We start from the raw sequence: 22748 nt of genomic DNA, 5'->3' as shown, positions 1-22748 counted from the left end.
TCCCCATTTGGACTCTAAGGGGTAGAAAAGAAAAGGTTATCTTTAGTAGCAGAAAGCAGATATATCACAGTGTGGTGAAAATACATCCCTTCATGCTGAGAACTCTTTAGTAGCATTTTCATGGAGAATTATTTTGAATTTTTCCTTTTCCTTTTAATTTATGTTGTAAAACCTTTCTAGCAGGCCCTCTGTAAGAAACACTGGCAGAGCTGAGGTGGCAAAAATGAGGACTGCCAGTTATCCCTGGGGAGTCAAGTCTTCCTTTACACACTAAGCCTACATCGGTTAATTCTTCATGTATTTCTGATGATTCAAAGTCATGCATTTTAAGGCACTATAGAGTGAAGGCTTCCATTAGAAGGTGGTTGGTCCAGAGGTAAAGGCCTGCTATGTTAGAAGAAATTGTTAATTTTTTTTTTCCTGGGAACACTTCTTCTATTTCTCTGGAGACCCCTCAGCCTGTCAGATTCTTGTCTATAGAAATAATAAGAGTATTTCCACCTCATCTAATTGTATTAAGAAATAAATACAGGAGACTGAAGTTTGCTGTCTACCTGTGTGCACACAGACATCCCTGCACTCCTTCCTGCCTTTCTGCAGAGGCGTTGCTTCATTCTTACAGCAGATTCACAGCTTCTAGAAGGCAAAAGCGTTGGCTTGTCCCTGAGCCTTCTCTCTTTGCTGTTCAGAATTGCATTCTAAAGATGACACAACATTCTGCCACCAGACATCAATTTCAGGATGCTCTCTGTAGCTGAAGCACATCCTGGTTGAATGTTATTGTGAGTAAGCTCATATAAAGAGAAATTTGTCTACTGAGAACTGAATCAAGTGGTACTTACTACAGCAATGTGGATAAAACCCATTAACACCTTAACTAGCTATAATTATGTATCATGTATAAATAACATTTAAATATTCATCTCATTATGTATTATTAGTTATCATTCTTGTTCATCTGACAAACTGTCATACATTTTGGATTTTAAATTCTTTTTTGTTTGTTTGTTTTAACAACAAAATATTCCTCTTTTGTGTGTAGAACACAGCCTATGATTACAGAACTGGACTGGGAGAGCTAAAACCTATTCTGCTGATCTGTGGGGCAATTCTGACTAATGCTCTGACACTCTTGCTTGAATTTCCTTACATGCAAACAAACAACAACAACAAAAAATAGAAACACTGTCTCATTTGGGTGAATCTAAATTATTGCTAGTAAAATACCTTCCAAATAAATTTATCTAGAGCTATACAAAGCAGCTAAGTGATCACTGAGTTCACATTTTAATGTTCATTACCATACCACAGGAAGAGCAGTAGAATATTTTGGCCTGTTGGAGAAATTGAACTCATCTCACTCCAGCACTGGGGTCAGTATAACCTTGTGTTGGTCCTGTAAATGCAAGGTGAGCATCTCACCTTGTCACTGCAGACAACATCAGTGTGCAGTGGATACATGATCAGGGCACACCATGCTTGGACTTAGCTTGTCCACACTTCTCCAGCTATCTCTTACCATTCTGTTGGTGAGTACAGCAGCTGGGAGCTCTGTCTTTGGGTCTGATGAGAAACCTTCTTGCAATCAGTAGGAATCTTACTTTTTAGCAGGCAGGACTTGAATGTGATGGTTTGTAATACTGGGATGAAAGACACTGTACTAAAACTCAAAAATCAAATGAAATTCCTTCTTCCACACATTACTGTTCACATGAATATTGGTATATTCCCTGCTTCAGCACATTGAATTGAATGTCTGCTTATCAAAACCTAAACACCATACAGTCAGCCTTCTATATAGTTGCGAAAGCTTACCGGGAGGCAGCAAAAAGAATTAAACTCAACAGATGAAGACAGAGACTCGTTAAAAAGAGTTATAACAAATCAGTTATCAGGCATTTAGAGAAAAAACTTGTTAGAATAAACCTGTTAAATAAATCCTCAGCAAAGCTAATTAGGTCAGCGTTGCACTGTCACAATGGCTCCATTCCTCCATAGAAGACTTAATGATAGTATAAGCCAGTTAAAGGAATACACTAAGTATACAATAAGCCAGCTATTTAAAGGATACCTCCGCCAGTTCATCCTCTAAATCTGACCTACCTACAGATTGTCACTGGTGAGATATATCTCCTAGACTCTAAATGCCTATTGAAAACTCAGACCTGTGTGCTGTGTCATTTGTGAAAGAGACATCCACGGATGTGCCCCTTTTTCTGAACAAAGGGGCTGGTGATGATGGAAGAACAATGTGATCGAGGGGTTTTTGTTTTCCTTTGTTTTCCTGTGTGGTACTCAAGGTGTAGATTAACCAACAGAACCTATTCTTGGAGCTTTAATGACAATATTGATCAGCTATTGGTGAAGCAGAAAGGAAAGAAAGGAAATAAAAATAATTACTTTGCCCCTCTATGGTGGCTTTTGTCAGCAGATGTGTAAAGATGGATGATTTGGAGATTAACGACGCTTAACAGAGGCTGGGGATATCTGAATTTGTCCCTACTTCTGCTTCTAGGTTTGTGCAAAACACGACCTTTCTCATAAACTGCAGGGGAGACCACAGGGTGACTATCATCTCCCTTTGATTTCACCTGTTGTGATACTGAGGTCTGTGAGGCAAGCCCTGCATCTCCCCCTAGGGAAAGTCTACAAAGCCAAATGATGCTTTGGTGGTGCATGTTAGCATTCCTGTATTGTCTTAGTCTTGCTGGTGTGGGTAGCTGCAGGAATGGAGACGTGAGTGCAAACCATGATGCTTTCAGCGCTGCCATTTCCCACACTAGCTGGGTAAAGCCAGTACAAATACGTAAATGTCTGCTGCCATTCCGCTCCGCTCTGCTTGTAGACGAAAAGCTGGGTGTATAACTGCAGTTAGCTCAGTTCTGGCTTCTGTGTGACAGTTGTAGAAACAACCATAACTCTGACAAGATGAGAGAATTAGATTGATATGTTACCACTTGTATTGCATAGATGGAAGTGAGAGTGAAATGATTCTCCTGAGGTTATATGACCATGCAGCAGTAGAGCCAGAAATAGATTTCAGGTGTCCAAGTTGGTCCTGTGCTTCCTGTGCGATAGGTCACTCCCCCCAGAGGTGAACAGGTTGATTTTCCTCAAGAGATGTGGGAAAAATTAAATGCTGAGTGGCTCGGAGGGAAGAGGTCTAAAACTGGCAGGGAAAGAACTGATTGTTTCTGGAGATGTTGTGAGCAAAAGAAAAGCTGGAAAAAGAAAATTGAACACTATGTACAGAAACATTTGACAGACATAGTCATTTGTCTTGAATATCTGTGCACAAAATCAATTGCTGGCAACCAAAAAGCAGTTTTGGTTCTAAAGATTGAACCTAAGGTGTCAGTCTACTGTAAAAGCACTGGACACTGGGGAGGACCGTGCCCTAGGGCTTGCTCAGGAGCTGCTATGGACAAACAGGATCCCAAGATGGTGAAAGGTGGGAAATAACCTGGTACAAAAGAAATGCAGTCAATGGAGTACTTAGCATAGAAAGCTCATAGAAATCTGTAATTGTTTTAGTGCTTACAGAATTGCTCAGGTTGGAAAAGACCTTCAAGATCATCAAGTCCAACCTCAACCTGCCATACTACCCTAACCGTGGGTAAGCTAACCATACTACCCTAAGCTGTGCCATGATGCCTCCCAGACATGTCTGGGATTGCAGGAGGTGAAGAATCACGTAGGCAAAGTTCACTGTCAGCAGTTCTACTGCTAGCAGAGAAAGGCAGCAGCTGAGCTGAGGAGTGCTCTGGGAGAGGTGTGCCTACACAGAGTAAGTACAAGTCTTTGCTTTGGGAAGATTCCAAATAAAATAAACAAGGTGCAGTTTTTATACACACTCTAACATGCTGCTTGGGAAACTGTGGCATAAAAGCTATATCTAAACAATCTGGCAGCTGTGCTCTTCACTACTCACCAAGAACTTCATTCTGGATACCTGTATATGGTACACAAGGGCTCATTCTTGGATAACTTTTCTGTGTTTCCTAAAACACACTTTCAAATGTTTTGGTTTGTCTTCTACTCTGATCACTAACCAGAACAGTCTACGAGGCTGTGTTTATGCAGAGATTTTTTGTAAAGCACATTTGTAGACATCTTTCAACACAGCTCCTGAAAACTGTCCACCTCAACTTTTTCTTAACAAGATGAAAATTCACTTTTGTAAGTGAGGAATAATACTGCTCAGGGCTTGTGGATACTGTATGATAACAATAATCCCATTCCTCAGGGTGCCAGTGTGCACCAGCTCTCAACCTTGTGACTCACTGCGTACCTGAGGCAAAGTGTGACTCCAACAGAGCAGCTTGCCAGGTATATTTGTTTGTGAGAAGATGCTGGAGATAGTTCATTCTGACCTAGACTAGTGCTGACAAAAAAGTGCAATTTGGTTGCATGAAGCTGTTGCAATGTGCTGGACTGCCTTGCCTGCCCTAATGTTACAGATCCTCAGGCTCCAGAAAATGAAATTTATCCTCTTTGATTTGTGTCTTTATCAGTATTTACAGACCAGAGTTAAAATGAGAAAGATGAAGCAGCCTTGTGCCTTCTCTTCAAGAAAACCGAATAAAAGCTCCGTTCCCCTCTCCCCCCAAAATTGTCTACACAGTTACACTATACCAGTATCAAATTAAGTCACACAGTCAGATGTGTATGTATGTTATGACTTGGTTTTCTGCTATGAGTGGTACTCTTATTCTATACTAACATCTGATGGTACAGAACAGCCCTGCTAGACGTGCATTGGTTTCTTCTCTTGGTTTAATGAGAATAGACCTGCTTCAGAATTAGTGTATAATGAATGCATATGCCAGTGGTGGTCCAATTCCTCCAGCAATCCCTGTTAGTTGGGCTAAAAGATTTTTTTCTCATGCCTGTTTCACAAACATGAGGAGATAACAGTGCCTCTTTCTTTGCCATCCCCTTGGCAATGAACATTTCTGGGGCTCCCAGAGGAATGAAACAAGTGCAAAGATTTAGATACATTGGAGTGAAGAATAAGACAAAAAACCTCAATTGAACATTCCAGTCCTTGCATTTGACTGCATGTAGGTTTCATCTACCAACACTTTTTTTGAGTGGTCTGAAGTGCTAAGTGATTGCAGATAGAAGGAGCGTGAGGCTTGAAGCCTTCTGTGCAGTGTGCAGCTCGTGATGGTTTGGGAGTTACAAGTAGTTCGATTTCAAAAGCCTTAGTCCAAGTTCAGAAGGAAGCTAAGCTGCAGGTGATGAATACTGATGGCTTGTACTTGTTACTACACAATAGTAACAATGGTGAATATGAAAGAGTGCTAATAAAAAGGATAGATTTGTGACCAAGTTGGGAAACTCAGCAGATACGGTTTCATTTGCTTGCATTCCAATGAACATCAGCAAGCTCCAGAGGATGAGACTCAACTCGTCTGACTTCATCCAACTAAAATTTCACAATTCAGTCTAAGCTGCTATTTTTTTTTTCCCCTTGGAGTCAACAAAGAGAGCTAGTTTCAGAGGGAAATTCATCTTATATATAAGACACTGTCTAAGATAACAAGATAATACCTCACGTTAAAACTCTTTCCATTGACTGAAGAAAATATTTAGACAAATATCTGAAACCAAACACCTGTTCTGTTATAATTCCATGTTAATCCAGTGAATCCTATCATTAATTTTGTTTCATTTAACCCTGGCTAAGAACTTTCATATCAGCATGTCTTCTGAGCTGGGAAATGATCTGTTCTTACTCTTTTCTGCCCACTGTGTCTTCCTAGACTTGACCTTATAGTGGTCTCTGTCTTATTTTAAGCTTCAGTGACAAACTACTAGCACTTTTTTTTTTCTTCTTCTTCTTCTTTTTTTTCACAAGCCATCTGCTTTCTACCCAAGACCAGTAGTAAAAATACCAAAAAAAAAAAAAAGCTCATCAGAAAGCTAAATCTCAGGAGATTGAAAACCTCATTCTGCAGCCCCAGAGGCTCACAGTGCTCAGAACAAGTATCCTGAAAGATGAGTGCCTAGGACAGCTAGTTCAATTTTAAAGCTGTGGTATCTTTTCATTTGCTGATTTGAAACTGGAAAGTGATTTATCTCAATAGATAATTTGGGGATATGTTAATTTAGGTGAAGTGCAAAGATGGAAAAGCACCCACTTGGAAAATTCAGTGAGTTCAGTGCCTTTCAGGCTTCTGGAACTGCACTGAAGATGATTCAATTCAATGCAGAGGAACCAGCTATTTAGAACTCCTTTCAGAAAAATTAAGTTGCCAACAGTTTCTTCCCACTCTCCTGGGACCTGACAACATTTTTGCTTAGCTTTGACTATAAACCTTTAACTTTGCACTGGGCATGGTGCAAACAAGTCTCTGCCAGCTCCTTGCCTCTTAACTCTGACCTTTGAGTCCAATCCCAGTCTTTTTCCATCATCCATCAAAACAGCCTGGTATTTATCTGGCCACACAGCTTCGTGTATCACCCATCCAACTTCGTGAAAGTGAGACACCTACCAACCTGTTAAGGGATACCAACAGCAAATTAATATGGTTAGTGCATAGGAGCTGGATATCTACGCAGTAAACACAGAACATGGTCTAAGTAAGATCAGTACTTATTGTGGTATTGTTTGCAGGGGAGATAGGAAATACATTTCGTAAGACACTTGGAGAGCACCAGAATACCAATATCATGCTCATAAAGCAAGTTTAATCCATTTTAAGCCTGTAATAAACAAGGAAGTCTGCAAAACATTGACAAGAATACGTTCTGCATCCTCAAGGAGGATAATACAAGAGGATACGTCAAAAGAAGTTTGCTGGTAGCACAAGAAAAACTCAAGAGTAGAGTCTGATTATTTTCACCAAGCTAGGGGACTCTGAAGTGAGTTTTTGTCCTAAAATCACAAATAGAAGCGAAGTACTCACCATCTGCACTTGGCACATACAGATAACTTTTGCACCAGGAAATAACACTTGGAGCATGCAGTGGAAACTCACCTGAACATGGACACTTATTTCTGCTTTTCAGATCTCTCAGTTTCACGCAATGTCTTGCTAAGCTTTTGACAGTCTAAATTACTGTTTCTCTATCCTCACCACCATTTCTTTTTGCCTACTATTTGCAAACGGGAGACTTTTTTTTTGCACCACATGTTACAAATTTCCATTCGCCTTCATATCCTCTCTTGATTGACTAGTTTCTATTTTCTTCATGGGAAGAAGATTGTAATTTAAAAAACCCTAATCATTGCTTTCAAGAAAACTGTTGGAAGAGAAGAAGTGAGAATTGGACACGCTAAAATTGTTAACAACTCAGAAAAACTCCTCACTGGAAAAAAGAAATAAAGATTCTTGTTCAATGGAGCTTTGCTGATCTGAGGTGAAGATCCAGGCTTCATTCATTGCAAGCAGAAGGCGAGTTGAAATATCCAAAAACTAAAAAGAAGAATCATAGAAGAGATGACTGAAAAGAGAAAGCTACTGGAGTGAAATAATTTTGTTTTTACAAATGGCATCCAGAAACCTTATCTTTGACACATAAGAACAGACACATAGCTAAATATGCTGTAACCTGCTTAGGTTTCCAAAGCAGCAAATTAAACCAGTGGACTATGCAGTGAGTGTCCATTCAGATGAGCAAAGCTCATTGAACACAACAATACTGTAAGAGAACATGTTGAATACTCAATGCACCAAATAATCCCCTTTTGATACAGAGACAGTAAAAGCTTTTGGAAAAGAGGAGGGAATCGTGTGTTTATGAATTGGGGTGGAAGAGAGACAAGAGTCTGGGGCGGGAAAATTATGAGCAAAACTTCTCTTTCCATTTTGCTTTGTTCTTTTCTTATAAGTTCATGATACTGATGGTAATTCTTGTTTTCAGGCAGGACACTGATCAGAGGTTTTATTGACTCTGACCTTGTGGAAGAAGGTGTTACAGTGTAGGGAATTTTTGAGTTGTTCTTTAGATCCTTGAGACCTTTGGGCTCACCTGTTTTCTCTCACTGATTCCTCGCAGGAATATGAAATATTCATCTGAGTTGTCCCAGGTCTTGCTAGACCTAATCACACAGTAACCTTCCCTGGGGCAACGAGGAAAGATACCCAGTATTGTTCTGTTAGATGAATCAGTAAATCCCATATGACAACAGCAGTTGTTCCTTCCTGGAGATTTTGCTTTGATTTTAAACATCCTCATCTCAGATCTCTCTTTAAGATCTAGGCTCTCCCTCCCATTTCTGGTAAATGCCATGATCAACAACGAAAACACACACTAGTGATAACTCCAGGCACTATTTATTTGTTTAAACAAATGCCTTGCAGATTTATGGTCTGTATAAGAGCTAATCTCTCAAACCCCTCTGTCATGGTGTATTGCCATTCCCCTGAGGCCTTGTACCAGGAAGATCCGTGAGAATTATTTCATTATTTTTTTACACAAGCCAGTATGATGGAATCAGGGGTGGTTTGCCAAGAAGCACGCTTTGCAGCTGAACTTTGCCTGGAAAAAAAAGTAAAACTCAAAAGCTTTGGGTATGCTGAGATAAGCTAAGCCTCAACCCTATCAGAACAGCCTGGATTTTAAGCAAACAGCTTCTAATTCTGCTTAGGAAAGATTTGCTGAAGATTTAGCTTAAGACAATGTTCTGCAGCCACAGGGGATGGGTGAGAGAAGGGCAGAACTGACTGTCCTTGCAGGCCAGAGAAAGGAGATGGGAGGAAGGTATCTTCCATTGCCCTTCCTGTCCCATGTACCCTGCATAAAGCGGCTGAGTGGTTTCCCTTCTGGCAACACAGCGCAGCTAATGATTTGTCTGAGAGGTCTCTTGCTAGAAACCTCACACAATGGTAGGGAATGTTAAATGCTCTTTCTGCGCTGGGCTTTGCCGGGCTGCAGCGATTTGTCTGGGTGAGCGATGCCCTTGAGGCACCTCCGTCTCCAACTCGTTCCTTTCTCGTCTTTCATGTATTTTTTGAAGCATTCAGGCAGTTGCCGAGGCCCATCCTGTTAATGTGAACCAAAGGCAAGCTGTGGAAGAGCGGCAGATCCCATTCCCAAACCTTCTCCAGCTGCGCACTGGGATTTTCACCCACTTTGCCAGGCGAACCCAGCCTAGAAACGGAGGGAGGAAGCTTGGGGGAGAGCAGTTGGCCGCTCGCTGCCTCCCGGGGCGGCTCGGCTCGGCTCGGCTCGGCTCGGCTGGGCTCGGCTCAGCTCGGCTCGCTGCTGCCCGTTGTAAGCTCGAGGGGCTCCCGCCGGGACGGAGCTGTCTGTGGTGCTGAACCGCACCCGGCCGGATCCTTCCGTCCGCCCCGAGAGGCGGGGCAGCCCCAGCGCGGAGCCCCCCGCGTCCTCCCACCCTCTTTCCTTCCTTCCATCCAGCCTGCTCGGAGAATCGAGCCCTGCGCTGCCTGGATCCGTGAAGGTGAAAACGAGGGAAGAAAAGGAACGTAGGGGAAGAGGAAAAAATATATATTTAGTGGATGGGGGCTGCCTGGAATCGTAATCAGCTCCGCTGCAGCTTCCTCTCCAAAAACGGGAGGCAGGCAAGTTTAGATTCCCCCAAGCCCCAGCGGCCCTTCCCCGTCTCATGCTCCCTTCCCACGGCCCAGGCTCCGTCTGGACGGAGCTGAAGTCCCTCCTTTTCGCCCCCCCCCCCCTTCCCCTTTCCTCCGCCCCTCCCCCTTTCCTAATTATGTACAAAACACTTCTTAGAATAAAATGGCCAGGCTGGGGCTCCTCCCTGCTTTCCTCTTCCCCATTCATCCTCTCCAGGCCGCTTCAAGCCCCTCCCCCTGTGGCAAGCCCAGCCTCTTGCTTCCCTCCTGGAGCCCTTTTCATTTTTATTTCTAACCCCCTCTCCATTCTCCCTGCTGCCTCTGCTCCTTCCCCCGATGGCTACGAACTGAGCAGCAGAGGAGAGGGGGGGCACAGGAAAAAGGAAAAGGGGGGGGGGGGTGAAGCAAGAATAAAAGAAAAAGCAAAAAGAAAGAGGAAAGAATAAAACGGATTTTTTTTTCCTCTGCCCTTAATGCCCGCGATCTGGATCAAGGAGGGGGATTTTCTGTCTGAGCATGAAAAGGACTGCTAGAGCCCCAGGATTTTCACGCCTGCATTATCAACCCAGCACCCAGTATGCAAGCTGGACAGAGAAGCTCTCCCACAAGTTCCTACCGAGCCGAATAAAACCCACGGGCGTGCAGATCTCCGCCAGAGAGGGACATTAGCATCAGGTAAGGCGAACGCGGCGCTGCGGCTGCAGCGATGCCGCTGCCCCGACATCCCCGTCCTGCCTCGGCCGCGTTGTGTAACGCCCGCGGCACCTCCGCCCCCAGCCCCGCACAAGTGTTGCCTTTGCTCCGCACCCCACATTGGGCAGCACGGAGTTCCCGGAGGAATGGATGGCAGAGGTCCTGTGTAGTACTTGGGAGGGGGGGCGGGGGGAAAGAGTGGGGCCGAGCTTTGTCGGCACATGGGAGCATTGGGAGCGCTGGGAAGGACGCAGCCTTTGGAGGATGCCCGGCAATGGGGGGGGCTCAGCTCCGGCTATGCTGGCACCGAGCCGGGGGTGGGAGGCAGCCAGGCTCCATCTGTATTCCGAATATCGATACATCCCGGAGAGGGGGGGGCCGTCCCCAAGGAGATGGTGTCATCTCCACTTAATCCACCGCTCCGTTTTAGCAAGTGACAACCAAATCGCGGAGGAAAAGGAAAGTCTGTCGCCTCGAATCTCACACTGGGCTGATTGCCTCTACTTGGAGTGGGGACTGGGAGACAGCGGCAGAGCCAGAGGAGGGCAGCGATGGCAGAGGGGCCGCATCCCAGAGCTCAGGAGATTGGATTCTCCCACCTCAGTGCTGTCGTGGAGCACAAGTTTGCCTTTTTTGCCCATGGGGAATAGGATGACAGAGGGCATTTCCCCACCATGTCATCATCCCCAGGGTCCGGCACAGCCTGGGGTTAAAATCCAAAAGAGAATGGTGCTGTAGGTGTGAACATATCTTTTGGCTTCAGAGAATCCGTCTGCGCTTTACTTGAGAGATGAGAAGGGGAGGGGGGGGGGGTCACTTCTTGTATACAGTTCTCTTTTTGTGGAGAGGAACAAGCAGCAGATGAAGGCTGGCAGCATTAATGTGTGGCTTTAGCCTTGTGATTGACATCTGCACTAGGTAGGACAGAAGGATCCTTCATGCTTTACTCTGGCTGCTCATCTGGATGCATAACAATAATTTGTTAATGGCAGTTAAGCTGCTTTTCTGGGAGTTGTAAAGAAGTATTTGAGGGTTATTGAGAAGCAGACACACCAAGTCAAAAGGAGGCGATGCTTTGCTGCAAGAAATATAAAAGGATATGTCTGTTTTATGCCTTGAAAAAGAGAAAGATTGATCAGATCTTCTCGTGAGTGACAGCCAGACAAACCCAGGCTCTCTCCCTCCCACACTGCACACAGACAAGCAGTCGGGTTTTCCTTGCACGCTTGCACACGCTAAGCACACAAAACACGCGTTGTGAACTCACCCCATGCTAAGCACAGCATCTCGGTCTCACCCTGGCATGGAAGCTGCACAGCCCCGCAGTTCCCCTGCACAACACACACACTGTGCTGATCTACACATCAACACCGTAACGTGCAGGACTGCGCTGAGACTCTCATTATGTGAACCAAGGATTCAGATGTTCACACAAGCATGCACACGCTGTCTTCCTTGCAGGTCTCCTGGTAGGTGATTTATTCTTTTGGTATCATCTTGTCCTTTGTAGCTGATTCCAGGCATTGATTTGGGGTTTGTCTGCCTCCGAAGCCCTTTGCCACTCAGCTGAAAAAGCGTTTTGTGAGTCTATGTTTGTTTTAGTGCTCTTTGCATGTTCCCAGAAACTCAGCACTGATTTCACTGCTGGAAGAGCAGGGCAACAGCCAGGGAGCAGGGAATGGCTTGGGAGAGCAGTGGCAATCCCACAGCCGTCATTCCCTCTCTGTTGAAGGACCACTCTGAGAATGTGAAGAGCTCTGCTGGAGTTGCATTGCTTTTTCCATCTGTGAGCAAAACCACACATGAATCTATAGCTAAATGCGCACAGTGCAGACTCTGCTTCAGTCTCAGCCAGGTTCAGAGCAATTCCCATCCGTAGAGCGCAAACACAAATCTGCCTTTGCAAGCCCCCTCAGTCAGAGCAGGCACAGTGCACACAGGAGAGGTGATGTCAGTGCATTAGAGGTATTTAAGCAGCGTTCCCCTCCGACCTTCCTTCCCTTCCCCTCTGACCTTCCTCCCCTTCCCCTTTCTGTAGGGCCTAGGAAGGAAGCTGTGGCGTTCTCCCAAAGCAGGATTGTGATGAGGCCAATTGAAGTCTATGGTGAAACTTTGGAGAGGAGGAACACAGGGTTGAAAAGATGTGCTGTAGGTAAAAGGGTGTCCCAAAGGAGATGAACACAGAATCCTGGTGGAGTGTGTAGCCCTGTTCCCTCCTCACCTGCACTGTTTACTACACTAGAAGTACGCATGAGGCTGATGCTGCACGCTCTCATGGAGCTCTGACTGCTGCTGTCTGTGCAGCAGAAATACCTCAGAGCCTCCTCTTCTGCTCGGGCACAGTCTCAGTGCCTGCTCTGAGCACTGCTTGGGAAAGGGCTGCACAAACCAGCACCAGCCAAGCTCCCTCTGTATCATCTCCCTGCCCGCCTTCCGAGCTGGATATGGATTTTTGGAGTTTACACCAGGGTGTGGAGCAGCTGATGCAGGGAGGTCTACTCCATCTGCTCCAAAAAAACCCCAAAATTAGCATTAAAAAAGCTCAGGAAACGGCACTGCAAAACCCACGGCATGCCGTCTGTGGACTGGCACCACGCAGGGACCTCTCTCGTGTTACCTTGGCGGCAGAGTTCCATCCGCCGCCGCGCAGATCCGCAACCCGCTGCGCCCGTGCGGAGCCGTTCCGCGGCCGCCGGGCGGGCGGCGCTGCTTTGGCCCAGGAGGGGGCGCTGTGGTTCCACGCAGCGGTGGGGCTCGGAGCCGAGCGGAGCCGAGCGAGACCGAGTGGGACCGAACGGAGCCGAGCCGGGCCGAGCGGAGCCGAGCAGGGCGTACTGCCTCTCCCTGCCCGGAGTGCGAGGGAGCCAAGGGCTGCTAATAACTTGGGGGCGAGGGTGGGGGAAGCGATAAACAACAACAGGGCTCTCTTCTCCGAGGAGCCCAGGTGCAGCTGAATGAGTTTGGGCCAGATCCTGGCGGGTGCAGGATTCCTGCTGAGGATCTGGCCCCATGCATGCAGGAATCCTTTACCCGGTGATGAAATGCAGCTACTTCTGGGACAGAGCCCAGCAGCTTCTCCGTGCCAGCAAATACTACAGGGGAAGTGAAAAATCACTTCACGCATTGAAAGTGCAGAGATGAACTTAGTGAGACAGAATATAAATTATCCAGAGTTGGGTAGCTGGTGTCCTACGGTTTGATTTACGCCATTCCTCTTGTAAAACTACCATGAGATTGTTAACAACTGTAAGGACCTTGGCCCATTTCCTCCCAGGGAGGACATCCATGCAAGGAGGGAACAGGCTTCTCGTAGACCCACAGTCCTGCTCTGACGGCTGCCCTATGGGGCTGGGATGGGGCAAAGCATCTCAGCTCTGCTGGGCAGCACAGAGTGCTCTGGATTTTTCCCTGCTCGCCGTGCAGCTTGGTGTTGCCATGCGGAGGTGCAGAGCTTGATGTGATGAGGCTGCAGCCTGTGGTCAGTGTGGGAATGGGAAATGGGGTACGGCTGCTGGATTTGTCTGTCCAGAGGGAGTCAAGCATGGGCAGGGATGGACTCGATGAATGAGGTGGTGTTCACCTGGGTTTGAGAGTAGGCATGGGACAGCTGTGCTGGCATGATGAGCTGAACTGTTCCATTTCAGGGAAGAAAAAGTGCTATGACTAGTGGATGGGAGGGGTGCAAGAAAGAGCAGAAATAAGACAGGGGATGCAGAATGAGATGGAGAAAATTGAAAGACTGAACTTTGTTTCAGGGATGCTGGATCAGATCCTAAGTGAAGGTGACATGAACATGTCCCTTTGGAAAGAAACTGAGTGTCAGGCCTTGGGTTCCCTCAGTGCTGGGCTGGGGATGCAGACCTGTGTACGGTGAGCTGTTTGCTTACAGCCTGGAGGCAGGAAGGCCTGCGAGCAGCATCACAGGAGAGACAGAGAAAGATGCTTACTTATTTTTTCTATTTGTTTTTCTGAAGTCATGTGCTCTACATCCATCTTACAGTTGCCTACAAGGCATACCTTACCTACTCTCAGCACTGTTGCCGTGCCCCCCGCCAGGCCTGCTTGGTGCTGGATCCCCATGGATCCCACCAAGCCCCCCCACCCTGCCCATGGTACATCTCTGGGTGTTGACACAAGAAGCTGCCATGCTCTCACTCACACCATTTCCCCCTCCCGTGTCGTTGTGCTGTTGATGGTTCACCCCTTACAGTGGCAACAGCAGTAAGTTGAAGCAGCAGCAGCTGAGCAGAGCAAAGAATCTAAACAGTCTTCTTCAAATGGTGGCCTCCAGAGGAGGACAGGGTGAGCAGCCTTTGCCAGACTCACTGTCATTGTGCAGTGTTGGTGTTAGTGATAGAAATGCTGGGAAGAAATAGCTCAAATGCCAGGATCACCAGTGCAGCTTTCAATCCCTACAATTTTTTTCTGTGTGCATTAGCAGAGAGCACTTTTGAATAGAATAAAACCATCACAGTGACACCTTTCCTCTCCCGGGTTAACAAATCACAGCAAAGCCAGCTCTGTGCTGATACATACCAAACAGTGAAGCAAAACCTTGCAAACCAACCTATAAGATGTTCTCACACACAAGGGCATCTCCAAAAATAAATAAATAAATAAATAAATAAATAAATAAATAAATAAATAAAAATTTGCTCCAGGGCATTTTGTTGGAAATGAAAACACAGCACGGGAGCAAAGGGAGCTCTCACACTCCCCTCTGCTCTCTCATTTTGTATGATTTCTAGCAGGGTAAGGGGACATAAGACCATAGAGTAGCTCTGGTTCTTGCAGTCCTTCATGCTTGTGACCTGTCTCGTGGCTCTCCTGAGAGGAAGCATGCTCTTTGACCATGTTTATAGAAGAAAAAACCTGGAGCCTTATGGCAGGTGTTCTTGTAGCTGGGACTTTTCTATCTATGCCTATTGCAGCTGAAATGCACAGCGAGTACCTGTGAAAAGCCAGGAACTGCTTGCTGTAAGTCAGCACAGCCTGCCGAAGCTGGGGGAGTTAACTGGCTTCGTGGTGAGTGAGGATCTCTATCGTGGGGTTTGATTTAGAGTGTGATTTAGAACCTGGCCTGCTTTTTGGATTCCGCCGTGTCCGTCATGGTTTTGGATGCAGTTTTGGCCAGAAATACTGAGTCGGCACAACTGATCTCATTTAGCCATCTCTTTACCTGCTGGAGCAATGTATGAGGTTGTCAGATACACTGCAAACATTGGAGACCTTTGTGATAATTTATCCTTGCAGTTGTGGATACTGACTTGCTAAGCAGCATGGAAGACCAAAAGGGCAAGCTTTAGAACCATTGCCTGGTGTAAGCAATACATTCCAGACATGCTGCCAGGACCAGGAGAATAAATAAAAGATGTTTGTTCAGAGCAATAGTTAGAAAAGTGCAAAGAAGCTAAAACTAACCATGGAAGGAACTGAGCTGTGACCCTGGGGAGGACACCAGTGCGTCAGGATGAGCAGGAAAACCAAGACAAGCAGGTGTGAATCTCTAGCTGGACTTCTGGGATGGGTGGAATACACAGCAGCCAGGCAGGCTCTGAGTGCTGGAGCAGCCTGACTGCTTTCTGCATGTGACTGCTCTTCAGGCAGGTACAGATGGCGAGCGGGTAGCAAAAGTCTCAGACATATGCTGGGGTACATATATGGCTTTAGGTCCCTCCTGGCTCGGGTCACCTCCTTGCCTACAGTATGAGGATGGAAGAATTATCCAGGCATTTCTTGGCACTGCTCAGTGTGGGGAGAGACTTGCAGTCAAAATCAGCTGCATGTTGTAAGGGAGCAGGGAGAGATGATGAGACACGAGGTGAGACTGAAGAACGCTTGAGAAATGCTGAGGAAATCCAAGGAGAGAATTAACAAAGGCAACATATTGTTTGTACTGAAACCATGAACGGACAGAAAGCAGCAATGGGGACACATGTAATGTAGCCTTAAGACCAGCAGCTATTTCTAGAATTGCTTATGTCATGCCATCCAAATTCAGAGTTGTTTCTGCAAAACAACTCCAGGCTCCACTGTTTTATGTCTGAGAATGCTGATAAATGTGTTTATCTGCCATTTCCATTCTCCTGAAGAGAACTATAACGTATTTGAAAATGAGGGTGGGTTGCACTGCACTGTATTTTAGGCCAGTGAGCAGTTGAATGTAACCAGGCAGGGAAAAGCCACCAGTTAGGATTCTACGTCAGTATTTATGTCGTGCTGGCTAAAAGAAGCCTATTAGCTGAAATTTGGGTTCTTATAAATATATATATAGAGAGAGAGAGAGTGAGAGAGAGAGTGAGAGATATAGATATATAGTACACTTATAGATAGATGTATCAATAGTCTTCTTTACTTTTTGGGGAGGAAAGTTAATGGTAAAACGTGATGATCAGAAGTGAAAGTGCTGCTCAGGATGTAAGGCAGTGACATGGAGGAAGGAGAGGTGCATTTTGGCAGTGGAGATGGGTCAGACTGCATTAAAAATGAGAGCAGCTCGGAAGTGGTCTCACCAAAACCAGGGAGGAAGCAACATTTGTTGAAATTGCTGGAACAGAGCATCTTTACAGAATGGGAAAAATAAATACAGGGTGCTCCAAGAAGTAAAAAAAACAACCATCAGAGGCCAATGGAAGTCCCTCAATTAAGAGACTGAGAGGGGATAACAGTGAAAGAGCTGAGAGCTGCCACTCTGGCTGAAGTGAAGGGTCGATTTAGCAATGGCTTTGTGTCCCATGGGTCAGTGGTGGGCCCTGAAGGGATTGGGGAAGCCTGGAGGAGTGCTGTGTGCATCTGGCTGTGGATGTGTGAAGTCACCAGTTGTCCCACGACCGCTGCGTGCGGTGTCAGTGGGAGCCCAGCTCTTGTCAGTGTGGCTGTTGTGCTTTTGGTTTTCACAGCATCCTGCAGTAAAGGAAATAGTCATAGGTTGTGTGCAAAAGAATTTCAGTTTTGGTTGTTTTTTTTTTATATATATATATATATATATCTGCTACCACATAATTTCCTTGGGTGCCTCCAACTTTTCTGTAGGATGAGAGAGAGTGAGTAACCATTTTTCATTTGCCATCCCTGCCCTGTTTGTGGCTGGACAGACACCAGATCACATCCTTGTCTCCATGGCATGCAGAATTCTGCAGAATGCGTTACTGAGGGCTTAAATATTGCTCAAGGAATACTGAACATAGGCTTTCAAATACGTGCTGAACTGTCACCAACCCAGAGCCATCATGTCTGCAGAGGGCCTGATCCTGCAACCTGAATCACACAGACACATTTCCAATTACCATGGGCATAATGAAATCTGATTCCAAGATCAAAGTCTAAGCAACTGCAAATCCATACGCGTGTGGAGTGCAGAGTGAATCATGTTTATGATCCGATGGAGTTCAGTTTCTTTGTTCCAAAATGCTGGTCAGGAAGGCAGAAGAAATATTCCCCAGGATATTATAAAGACTAACATATCATCAGAAGGAGAATCAATGGAGATTGATGGCAAATTAAATGGATACTTGAGACATTAAAAGGGAGGATGAAAAATAGAAACGATATTATAATTGAACTGTATTAATATATTTTAAATTGCTTTACAAATATTAACAAGTTAAATGAGGAAAGACTGGAAAGAATAGTTTATTTAGTCTGGGAAAGCTTAGGAGTAAGAAGGTACCTTTGGGTTCCAGCACAAAAGTATCTGAAGGTTAGAGAGAAAAGTGATCAGAAACATTTTAATCCTTTGATGATACAAGAACAAGGGACACATCAAAATTAAAGGGCACAACTTTTAAGGCAAATTAAAAGGAAATAGTCCTTTCTTCAGCCTATAGTGAGGCTACACAATTCCCTGCTGCAGGATGTCACTGAGATGAAAGTCTGGGTGGATTTGAAGTGTAAAGGGCTACACAACTTTGTAGCAATTAATAGCATTTGCAGCTCTGCAATCTAGGGCAATGGTAATCAGATCTGGTGCTTCAAAGCAAAGGCTGACCATCTTCTGGGGTCAGGAAGGACATTTTCTCTCTGCCTGGGAAGAATATAATATGTTTGGCCAGGTAATAAAGTTGGTTGTGGTAATATGGCTGGTCTTGGTAATATGACTGATAGAAGCTAAGTCAGCAAAGAGATTAGCAAATTGCTTCTGTGGGTGCTGGGTTAAGGTGGTATTTCTTAAAAAGGTTTTCATCATTGCCAAACAGAATATCAATCCAACAATCTCCTCTTCTGTGTCAACTCCCACATAAGTAATTTCAAAGATTACAGCAGATATTGAAGCAGCACATAAAATGGGAGGTTGTAAGCAGCTGCAATGACCCTGAGCTGCACATTTCAACTTCGTTTATTGCTGCTGTTATCTGCAGGACGGCACGGAGCCCTGAGGAGCCTGCAGTCTCCTGTGCAAGGTACTGTATGGATGTGAGCTCTCTGCCCTTGAGGGCCTGCAGTCCAGACAGAGGAGTAAGAAAAGAGGCAGGGAATGCTGTCACCACTGCTCTGTAGAAGGGGAAGTGCAGCACAGAGCTCAGGGATCGATTCAAATCCTATTACAGTCAGTGGAAGCATTTCAGTTTGCAGGATTGGGAGCTCACTCTTAACCTTTACTAATTTTGAAAGTAGTCAGTGGCAAAATAACGGGACGTTTGAGAAAACAGGGCCTTTAATATCGCAGTGGGATGTCGAACACTTGAAAAATCAGTCTCTAAGGTGTGTGTGAATGATCACCTTAAAGAATTTCCCCGGGCTCACAGAGGAAGGCTGCGGCACAGATAAATGATTTGGTGCATCTGGAGTTTCAACCAAACTGCCCTGGTAGAGGAGATAGCATTGACAGAGCTCTTTTGTGTCCCATCTCCTCCATCCCATGCTGCAGCCCTGTGCATCAGAGTATTCCAAGGTGCTCCCCAGATGTGGATCATCCCATGGTGCTGTGTGCTGACCAGAATCCTGTCTCTTGCCCAGCATCTTCTACCACCACCAGGGCTGTGTTGGTGGGAAGACCTGCCCTCCTCCATACCCTTCCTTCACGTCAGTCTTATTTTCCTGTTGCCAAAGGGAAAGCAGGCTGTCATATACAGACAGAGGTGCTTTGCTTTGGCAGGGGATGCTTTCTGAAGACCACATGTCTTGTGGCCGTAGGCATCACCAGGTGTGCAAAGAGACTTCTCTTCCTCAACCAGCTGCTCTAGGACAGGTAGTTAAAGTGCACTTCCTTCAGAAAGGTGGGAAGGAAGAAAAGCTGATGGCTGTGAGGAGAGCACATACTGTAGATGGAATAAAGCTCCAGGAGAGATATGTGGCTGGAGCTGGGAGGGAGAGGAGAGCTGGTAGGCAGGAACACAAAGGTCACTGGAAAAGCAGGTGTGAGTGCTGAGACAAATTGCCACATCAAGAAAAAATGATTCTTTTGCTTCCTGGCTTGCAAACAATATAGAGATGTGACAGGCAGGTGCAAATCTGCTGGCAAGGTGTTCCGTAGGTGTGATGATTACTGTGCTTATAGGCTTGGCTGGAAAGGAGAAGAATGGACAACAGAGTTTTCATTCTGCAAAATGCATGAGAAAGATGCAAGCCAAAAAGTAGCTGTGGGTTGGATTGCAGTTTACCTGCATTATTGGAAGATTGATTTCTGATGAAGGGAGCAGAAAATAGGGGGGAAGTAAAATTTAAAGACAGCATGAATTGGAATCGGAGCTTTAAAATGGCAGTTGTGAGTTAGTATTCTTGAAGGACTGGTTCGAATGTGACTGCAGAGACTGCTGCTAGGTTCTGATTTCCAACCATTTGCATTAAAAATAGAGAAAAGGTAGAAAGGAACCAGCAGGTTGGCTTTGGTGAAATTCTGCTGGATTTGCCCCAGGGAATGAGAATTGTCCCTGCATTTCAAGTACCTGAAAGGCTTAAAACACTGACAAGAATGAAATGTGAGGTGTGGGTTAGAAAGGAGAATGGCTGGCAGGAATAAGCAGATTGTAAGCTAGGCTGGATAACTCAGGGATCTGCAATAAAACTGCAAAGTGACGGATAGTGAATAAAAGACTATGGGTATATTATGGTTTACGGAGCACAGGACAGATGTGTCTCTAAGGAGACTGCGATAAGGAGTGGAAGGCAGCAGCGGACCGGGAGCAGCGGCTGTTTTTGGGATGCAACAGCGCTGTGTGAATAAAGCAGCACCGTGGCAAGATGGTTCAATTCTGATGCTGTCACCGACGTGTTACATATGACCTTGGGCAGGTCACTTAGGTTGGTATCTTCCAGAAGAGCTTTTTAAATGCGTGCGTTTCCGTTCATAGGAGCTGAATTTCTTCAGTTGAAGCTGCGGTTCCGAGCCCCCCGGCTCACAGGGTGAATATGAACTACTCAGGGAACTCGGCTCCACATTTGGCATGAGGAAAAATCTGGATTTTTTTGAAGAATTCAGCAACCTGTGTCCTCAGGAAATATAGTCCCCCAAAGACCGGTGTTAAGCAGTGCTGAGTCTTTAAATTTCCATCTGGGCAAAAGCAGCTCCGGTTTGCATCTGACTCCGTACCACCTCAGCAAAATGGCTCTGTGTTTAGTAGTCTGACCTGCATTTACTTATCTTCTCATTACCTAAGACCGCTAATGAAGTTAGCCTTTTGCTGGAATATATAAGGGAAGAATATGTTGATTGTACCTTTTTCCCTCTCCTGCACACAGATGCAGAGTTTTGCTTACACACTGTGCACAAGGCAGTATGCAAGTGCACGTATCCATGCATGCACATACATACTGTTCTCTGAGACACCTGAATAGAGATTGCTATTTCAGTGCATTGTATTAGCTTTTTTACCAACTCCAACATTTGCAGTAAATAGCAATTAATGATAAAACTGCTTACATTAAAAAGAAGAGCAGAAGTCCTTCCTACCAGTGGATTCTCCTGCAGTGCTTCTCATTACTTTGTTTGTTTTTAGTTTTGAAAACAGTCAGTATGTTTTCCCATAGCTTTTTTTTCTCGCTTCTGCTCCTCCAGGCTGCTCATGGTGGAAGAAATCACTGTGTTAGGAAGGGCGCAGCTCTGGGTTTGTCTCTGCCTTTGCAGCTTGTGTCAAGGTAATGAGCAGATGGATCTTCACCCCTGTTAATGCAGTAGGTTCTGAGATGAAGGGAGGAAGCACAGAGCCTTGAGAGCAGCAAAGAGCAGTCCCTAAACCCATTCTGTCACAGAGATCAGGGATACTTCTTTGGTGCTGGGGCACCTCAGGTGCTGTAATAGATGTGGCCAGGAGGGCTGGGGACAAACATACGCTCTGCTGTGCTTGCACAGCATTACTGTTTGTCTGCAGCTATCTGTGAATACAATTCAGTGTTAAATCCAGTGGATGCAGGAACCTAAGCAGGTGATGCTTCCCTCAGTACTTCTATGACTGAGACTGGCACTGGGTGGATGGGAGCAGAGCAGCGTGCTTGAGAGCTCAGGAGTGGGAATGGAAGGCAGAGAATCCTGTCCCTAGAGGTGTTCAAGGCCAGATTGGATGGGACCCTGGGCAGCTCGGTCTAGTATTAAATGGGAAGGTTGGTGGCCTGCATGTGGCGGGGGGATTGGAAATTCATGATCCTTCAGGTCCCTTCCAACCCTGCCCATTCTGTGAATCTGTGATTCTGTGAATGCCCAAGGAATAGGAGAGCAGGATCCCCTGTACATGCTTCTTCTGTTCCTGCTGTCTTCATCTCATTCAAAGCACTCTTTGGTGGGTTGGATTAGGGATTGCTGATAGTAGTGAGCCATGCATTTTGTTTTGTTTAATGTCAGATGCATTTGGATATCACTCATTCCGTTTTTCTGTAGAGACCTGATGCCTCTGGTTACATGTTAGAGGGAGCTGTGCTTAAAAAAACAGAGAGGATCCAAAAGAAGAGGAAAGCAAGAATTCAGAGGAAGAAGAGGTAGAAAAGGATGCTGTGACAGTCTCAAAATAAAAGATCTGTATGCACCAATTTCTAATGGAAAAAGTAAATCTGATCTCTTTGAGATTATTTCCTGAGAACTGTTCTCACATTTTGGAAATAAGGATTAGCTCACTCATTTTTCTGTACATCTAACTGTTTTACTTTAAATTCTCTGTTAAGTGTAGGTTTAGACTAGAAGAGAGTAAGGTACTGTAAAAGTCAACAGCGCTGTGTGAGAGTTTAGAAATAACACAGTTGTACTTGGACTCGTTTAGATTTCTCCTATCCTGGCTTTTTTTTTTTCCTGACAACCACTATCTAATGGATTCAGCCTGAATTAATAAGCATTGTCAGTCGATCCCATAGCACTTTTTTGTGCCTGATTTTAGTGCGTGTTAAAAATAACATCTTGCGTCTTCAGTGCCTATGATTACGGTTTCCTTTGTGCTACACAGAGTTTAAAACAATCCATACCTCAAATAACTTATACTCAAAGGGTACAGAGCAGTGGGAGATAAAAGAGAAAATAAAAAGATTAGTCTGGAGTCACGGAGTAATCAGTAGTAGAAGCCTTTGGAGAAGCATAGAGTCTTGACT

At 45.3% G+C, this 22748-nt stretch overlaps 1 protein-coding gene across 3 annotated transcripts in view; it reads left to right on the top strand.

Annotated features, from left to right (window-relative positions):
- Nucleotides 1-10051: 10051 nt before the first annotated feature.
- Nucleotides 10052-22748, top strand: part of BRINP1 (BMP/retinoic acid inducible neural specific 1) — a 79046-nt gene continuing 66349 nt past the window's right edge. Inside the window, exons 1-3 of one of the 3 annotated variants that reach the window (XM_042830741.1) lie at nt 18559-18640; nt 21235-21314; nt 22051-22214. The gene's annotated coding sequence lies outside the window, so the exon portion shown is untranslated. Of the gene's footprint in view, nt 10224-18556; nt 18641-21234; nt 21315-22050; nt 22215-22748 lie in introns of those variants that run through there. The other 2 variants (XM_042830742.1, XM_042830740.1) reach the window with 2 other exon arrangements.

Source organism: Centrocercus urophasianus, unplaced genomic scaffold (assembly GCF_019232065.1).
Source record: "Centrocercus urophasianus isolate 14NV4802_14NV808 unplaced genomic scaffold, USGS_Curo_1.0 seq_34, whole genome shotgun sequence".
Lineage (NCBI taxonomy): Eukaryota > Metazoa > Chordata > Aves > Galliformes > Phasianidae > Centrocercus > Centrocercus urophasianus.
This window is presented reverse-complemented; position numbering and strand designations above follow the sequence as displayed.